The following is a 6,794-nucleotide window of genomic DNA, read 5'->3' on the forward strand; positions in this document are numbered from 1 at the left end:
TCGGAAGAATGTAACTCCCACAGGTTGAGATAAGAACAGTCCAGTGACTAAGGTATAATACAAAACCACTACTGCTACCACTAATAATGATAAGGGAAATAACAAGGGGAGAGGATACGATTGCTCACCACCTGCCGGCTGATACCCAGCCTGACCCGAGCAGCGATCTGGGCCTTCTGGGTAACTCCCCCAGTTTATATACTGGGCATGATGTGCCATGGTATGGAATACCCCTTTGGCTAGTTTGGGTCAGGTGTCCTGTCTCTGCTTCCTCCTGGCTTCCCCTCCTCCCTGGCAAAGCATGAGACTGAGAAAGTCCTTGGTCAGAGTAAACATTACTTAGCAACAACTAAAAACATCAGTGTTATCAGCTCTGTTCCCAGGCTGAAAGTCAAAAACACAGCATTGCACCAGCTACTAAGAAGGAGAAAAATGACTGCTATAGCTGAACCCAGGACAGTCTGAAAAGTTTATGATGTGGCCCAAGAGGCACTTGTAATTTTCTTTGTTTTTTTTTTTTTGTTTGTTTTTTTTTGGGTTTTTTTTTGGGTTTTTTTTTGGGTTTTTTTTTCCCAGGCTTGCAATCACTATGGCTGCAGTGGATTGTTTCTACCTCTTGTACAGAGAGATCAGTCGTTCCTGCAACTTTTACATAGAGGCCCTGGCTATAGTTGGAGCTAGGTACAGTCAGGAAGTGTGTCCCCCTTGCATTTGACACAGCATGCTTAGGTTGCATTTAATTCCAAAGCTGGGTGGCAAGATTGATCTTGTCAAGCGCTATGGAAAATGGGCCGTGGGCACTGGTAAGAGGCTGTGTATATAACATATTGTGCCACTACTGTAAAACTTGCTAGCATATACTGCTGGGTGAGCTTTTTGTCACAAGCTGGGGCCTGTATTACCTCAGGTTGTGAGTTACTTTGCATGAGCAGTGACGGTTCAGCACCTTACTAAATTCAATTCCTCAGGAGATGGGCAAGCTCTGTGTGTTGATTGATTGCTGGGAAAGAATCACAGAGCAGTTTTTCCCAAAACTTGAAGGTACACTCTGAACATGTACAAGCATAGACAGAGATGCAGACAAAAATCCTCTTTTTGCTATGGGGTTTTCATGTGTGCTCAAGTTTTTTGACAAGGTTTAAGTGATGTACCTCTGACATCCTCTCCTTTCATTAAGGTTCTGCTTTAAGCTCTCTGTTGTTGTCATAGAAAATATGTCTTGTGTGAGGGGGGATTGCAGAAGGATGCTATTGACAACATTGTCTTTAATGTTGTGCCACATGATCTCAGAGAAGGAAATAATAAAGCTATAATTGAAAGAACTGTCAAAATAGAAGGCTGGGGCTGCTCTGATTTTCACCTTGGGTTTTTTATTTTCTATTACAGGTAGCACAGATGGTATCAGGAAGGCATATGCTGAAGAACTGGTGAAGTGTGGTGTCAACATCATCTTAATCAGCCGAAACAAAGAGAAGCTGGAGGCTATATCTAGAAGCATATCTGAAACCTATAAAGTGGAAACAGATTTCATAGTAGCTGACTTCAGCAAGGGTCGTGAGCCTTACCTAGCCATTAAGGAGGCTCTGAAAGACAAGAGAAATTGGGATTTTGGTGAATAATGTAGGGATGTTTTATTCCTACCTGTACTATTTTACCAATCTGTCTGAGGATATGCTGTGGGACATGATCAACATAAATATTGCTTCTGCTAACATGATGACACGTATTATGCTGCCGGGCACGGTAGAGAAGAAAGGGGCAATTGTGAATATTTCTTCTGCATCCTGTTGTCAGCCCACACCAATGTTGACAATCTATGGAGCTTCTAAAGTAAGTTGGGGTGTAATGTTTAATGGTATGCACTGAAAAGTAGCTTATAGCTTAGTTGCATTTGTTTGGATTTTTTAACGCATTCAGCAAGGATATCAAAATACTTGAAGGTTTTCTAGGGGGTTGTTCAAATACCGGAGGTGAATGTTACATTTACGATGCAGTAAACTCTTTATCCTCACTGGTGCTGGGCTTTGAACCAAAGTCAATGCTTCCTGGATTATATGCAAAAACTATGGCATAACAGTTCTAGGAAAAATGTTACCTCACTCAGAGGAACAATAAGTGATGCAAAGCAAAGTGGCAGTTCTATGACCCATTGAAAGGGTCAGGAATTTCATTTCTCTTCTTCAGCTGAACTGTGCAGACATACCTCAAGCTACTTACACACTAGTATTTGGTAGCAAGAGGGGCTATATTCATGCTCAGCCACCACTGTGACAAGAGCTGTGGCCAAATCAAGCCACTGCTTCACCTAACACCAAGGGGCAGAAGGCTTCTTATACCATTGTCTGTACCATATTTGGGGAGAAGTGAAAAGAACTTCCTCCCTGTAATTATTCTTCCTGAGGAGATCCAGTCAATAATGACTAGGATGGTGTCAGAGTCCAACTGGAAAAAACCCAGTGTCAGATCTACTTTGTTCATGATCCCCAGAGTGAAATTAAGACGCAAGTGAGGTCAAGTACCGCAATTGGTCAGTTTGTTTATTACAAAAAGACAATTATTATAAAAAAGGAAATTATTATAAAAAAAGATAGTGATAGGACAGATCAGAAAAAAGATAAGATATAGAAATTAAGCAAGCATTCAGAGTGCAGAGAGATAGTTACCACCGTGGATCCAGCGGTGTCCTGGGGGTCCATAGTCATTGTCCTTGGTGGTGGGAGTCCTCCAGGGTCCATAGTCAGCATCAGAGGAGAGTGTCCCCCACGGCAATTACCTTTTTCCCCTTTTATTATGTGTTGGGGGGAGTATCTCTGTTCTTAATGTCACATACTGCACATTCCTGGTGGACCAGTTTCGCCAGCCTTGCAGCCAGCTCTTCAACTGCAAGTCTGTAGCAATCCTTGAGATAATGGGCAGCAATTCCTCACACCAATCCTTGAGATAATGGACAGAGGAGTCTTAGCTCCTCCCACCCATCTCTCAGACAATGGATGGTGGAGTTCCATCTCAGCTTCTCATACCAATCTTTGAGACAATGGACAGTGGAGTCTGATTTCGGTTCAGTCTCTCACAGATGGGACAGCTGGGTGATGCTGGAAGTATGAATGCATGTGGGGATGCAGATTTACATGAGATGACTTGCCGAATCCACAAAAGCAGCTGAGATTGCAGATGGAATCTTGCCTAGATGTAGTGTCTAAAGACAAGTGGTTATTACTCCCAGCTGTCTGTGGCTGCCCTATGCTGTAGCCTAACACCTGTGCAGCCATGCTCCTGGGATAGCTCTTGTGAGTACTTCCTTTTGCCTGGAGGAAAACCAGCTCTTATTACCCCAAGGTATAAAACTTGCTGATTTTCTTAAGTGCAGAAACTGATTTAAGATTCCTATTGCTGTTGCAGAGTATTTTCCCCCTTGGTTATGCTTAGTGTATGTAGAACTGTGCTCTGAACTAAAATAATTAAAAGGCCTGGATGAAAAAGAACAGAACAAAAACAAATGTACCAAAGTTTCTTCCTTTAGCTGGCATTATTAATCCAAATCCTATATCAGCAATCCAGTTTAAAGCCTGGCCTCTGAACATTACATTGGCACAGCAGTGGGAACAAGCTGCTCTAGCATCCTAAGCCTCTGTGCATTAACAGCATATGGTGTTTGAAGTGGTTGGATTGTTTTGTTTTCCTAAAATGTAGGCTTAAATTTTAAATTAACAATAGTGTGTGTGCCTTTAACATAGTAGAATAGACCAAACTGTTCTAAGTTACTAACGCGTAGAGAGAAAGGAATGTTCCACTGATGCTGGAAAGAGAACATCATGGGACCGATAACAACTAAGGAGACAATAAATAAGACCAAGGATACCAGCCTTCAAGATAGCAGAGTGGCACCCAGCATGGAGCGAGACTGGAACAGAACAGAAGCAAGGACATGCCAACTGCTAACTTGGCACTAGGACCTTGCGAGTGTGCGCAAGCACTGAGGTCATTCAGTAAACACAGTGAGGAAGACTATCGATGACCACCAGAGACCCCCACTCAGCAAGAAAGCGCATGTGTAATTAGAATGTAAATATTATAATTAATTCTTGGGAAAGCTATGAATATGCATGAGTATGTTAAATATATAGCTGCTGCCAGCAAGTAACAGATGCACTCACCTTCGCGAAGCTATTCGTGTGTGTGCCCAGCACTGCAATAAAGAATGTCTGCTTTCTAAAACTCCAAATTGAGTCTTAGAGAGTTTCTCTGACTGACTTTTACGGTAACAAAAGCAGGTGTAAGAGCATTTGTAGAAGATGCTCTCCCAACAGTTTTGCAAGGGTGTTTGGGAGCAGAAACCCATTAACTCACAAGCCAAGTCTAAAATGCTCTTTCTCAGGGGTAAATGGCTTTGCAGCACAGCAGTAGCTTCAGCACAGCATCAGTGTTGCTGTCTTGGTAAGACTGAGCTGCGCTCATTTTTCTGTCTGATTCCAGCAATCCCAGTTTTCAGACTTCATAGGATCATAGAATAGTTAGGGTTGGAAAGGACCTTAAGATCATCTAGTTCCAAACCCCCCTGCCATGGGCAGGGACATGTGGGTTTTGTTGTTTTGGGGTTTTTTTGTTGTATTGTAAAAAAGTAAAATGAGCTAAATGAGATAATACAAATACACATGAACAAATGAATGTTTAATTTTGAATCAAGGGAGTCCCAGGAAGTAATTAACCTAGCTTCTGGGGAAGTTGAATACAAAATTCACCTGTAAATGTATTAAAGAATGGGACTTCATTTTGTCCTTTTGACAGTAGTATGTATAGTCAACTTGTGTTGTTTTTAAGCAGAATTATCAGATTTTTTGCTAAATTCACATCAGAGAGTTAAGCAGTCATTTTCGTCCTGCAAAGTTACTGTACTGCTGCAGGTTTTTATCAAACAAATAACAACAAATAGAAATGTTGATAATACTTTAGTAATGTGTATTTTTATACTGGTTATTCCAGGTTTCATTTTTTTTAGCTGACATAAAATATGCTACCACTTTTCTGTAATTTTAATAAAATTCTGCCCTGAGACTTAATTACTTTGGGGGGAAAAAAAAAAAAAAGTGTCTCTTTCTGCTTTTGTCTTTCTAGATCTACCTGGACTATTTAAGTAAGTAGAGCACTATGACTGTGCCTCAAAAGGAATTTTTGTTCAGAGTTTAACCCCATTTGTAATTTCTACTAAAATGACAACATGCAGTGGCATGGCATCAGAGAGATCTTTCTTTTTTCCTTCTCCTGAAGAATATGCAAGTAATGCTATTTCTACTCTTAGGTTATCCTCAAGGACTACTGGTTACTGGAAGCATGCAATAATCATGTTGGTCAATAGAAGTTAAATAAGCTGTTTACTTTCCTAGGAGTCTGAATGAAAACTATGCTCGTATTCTGAAAAAGTGTGATATTTATTGTAGGACTTGAAGGCATTGTGCCATATTTTCTCACTAATTCTGCTTTAGAAAGTTATGCTTGGGCATGCTTATTTTTAGGATGAGAGAGTGAATCTAATTCCCACTTGAAATGTGCAGAAAAAATGGGAGACAACTTTTTATTCAGAAGCAGAGAGTATCTCATTTCACTTGGGGTGTTGCTGACTGGGCAAGCATTTCACTGTCTTCTCTGCTAACAGAAGTAGCTTTATTCAATCATAATTTATTGAGCATAATTCTACTTTGGGGAAGAGTGGGTAGGGAGGATGGAATAATAGCAGAAAGAAAAGCCCACATTTTTATTCTAAGCTACCTAGAAGGAGGTCCTCCATTTCTTAGGTTTTCATTTTGGGGGGCAGACTCTGGGCTGCAAATTAATTTTAAGAACATTGGTCACATCTCATGTGTCCTACCTACTGGCTTTCTATAGCATTAGGTAGAGTAGAAGGAATTGAAGAAGTGGGGATTAGTCCAAAAAGAATAAAAGAGACAGGAACGACTGGCAAGATGTGGCAATTAAAAGAAGAAGACAATATTGCTGTTGCGAACTTGAACAAACCACTTCAGGATTTATTTGCAGAACCTAACTGTTCAGCTGTGGGCACTACTTCCAATATGGCTAAAGATGTACTTCCAAGGGGTTGAATTTAAGGCTTAGTTGTTGATGTTCAAGCAGGTTTTCCTTTGCTTTAGTGGTAATTTGAGAAATTGTTTACTTTAATGGAATATATCTGTCATGGTTTGAGCCCAGCCGGTAATTCGGAACCATGCAGCTGCTCGCTCACTCCCCCCACTTCTTCCTCCCCCCGCTCCCGGAGGGATGGGGAGGAGAATCGGAAGAATGTAACTCCCAAAGGTTGAGATAAGAGCAGTCCAGTAACTAAGGTATAATACAAAACCACTACTGCTACCACCAATGATAATAACGATAAGGGAAATAACAAGGGGAGAGGATACAATTGCTCACCACCCACCAACCGATACCCAGCCCGAACCGAGCAGTGATCTCGGCCTTCCGGGTAACTCCCCCCAGGTTAATATACTGGGCATGACGTGCCATGGTATGGAATACCCCTTTGGCTAGTTTGGGTCAGGTGTCCTGTCTCTGCTTCCTCCCGGCTTCCCCTCCTCCCTGGCAAAGCATGAGACTGAGAAAGTCCTTGGTTGGAATAAACATTACTTAGCAACAACTAAAAACATCAGTGTTACCAGCGTTGTTCCCAGGCTGAAAGTTAAAAAAAACACAGCACTGCACCAGCTACTAAGAAGGAGAAAAATGACTGCTATAGCTGAACCCAGGACAGTATCCACCCCTTATTCCATACCATTCACATCATGCTCAGA

The 6,794-nt window shown here is 41.4% G+C and overlaps 1 pseudogene; it reads left to right on the top strand.

Annotated features, from left to right (window-relative positions):
• The first annotated feature begins 589 nt into the window (after positions 1-589).
• LOC115619295 lies at positions 590-5,360 on the top strand (annotated as a pseudogene).
• The last annotated feature ends 1,434 nt before the right edge of the window (positions 5,361-6,794 follow it).

Source organism: Strigops habroptila, chromosome W (genome assembly GCF_004027225.2).
Source record: "Strigops habroptila isolate Jane chromosome W, bStrHab1.2.pri, whole genome shotgun sequence".
Classification (NCBI taxonomy): Eukaryota; Metazoa; Chordata; class Aves; order Psittaciformes; family Psittacidae; genus Strigops; species Strigops habroptila.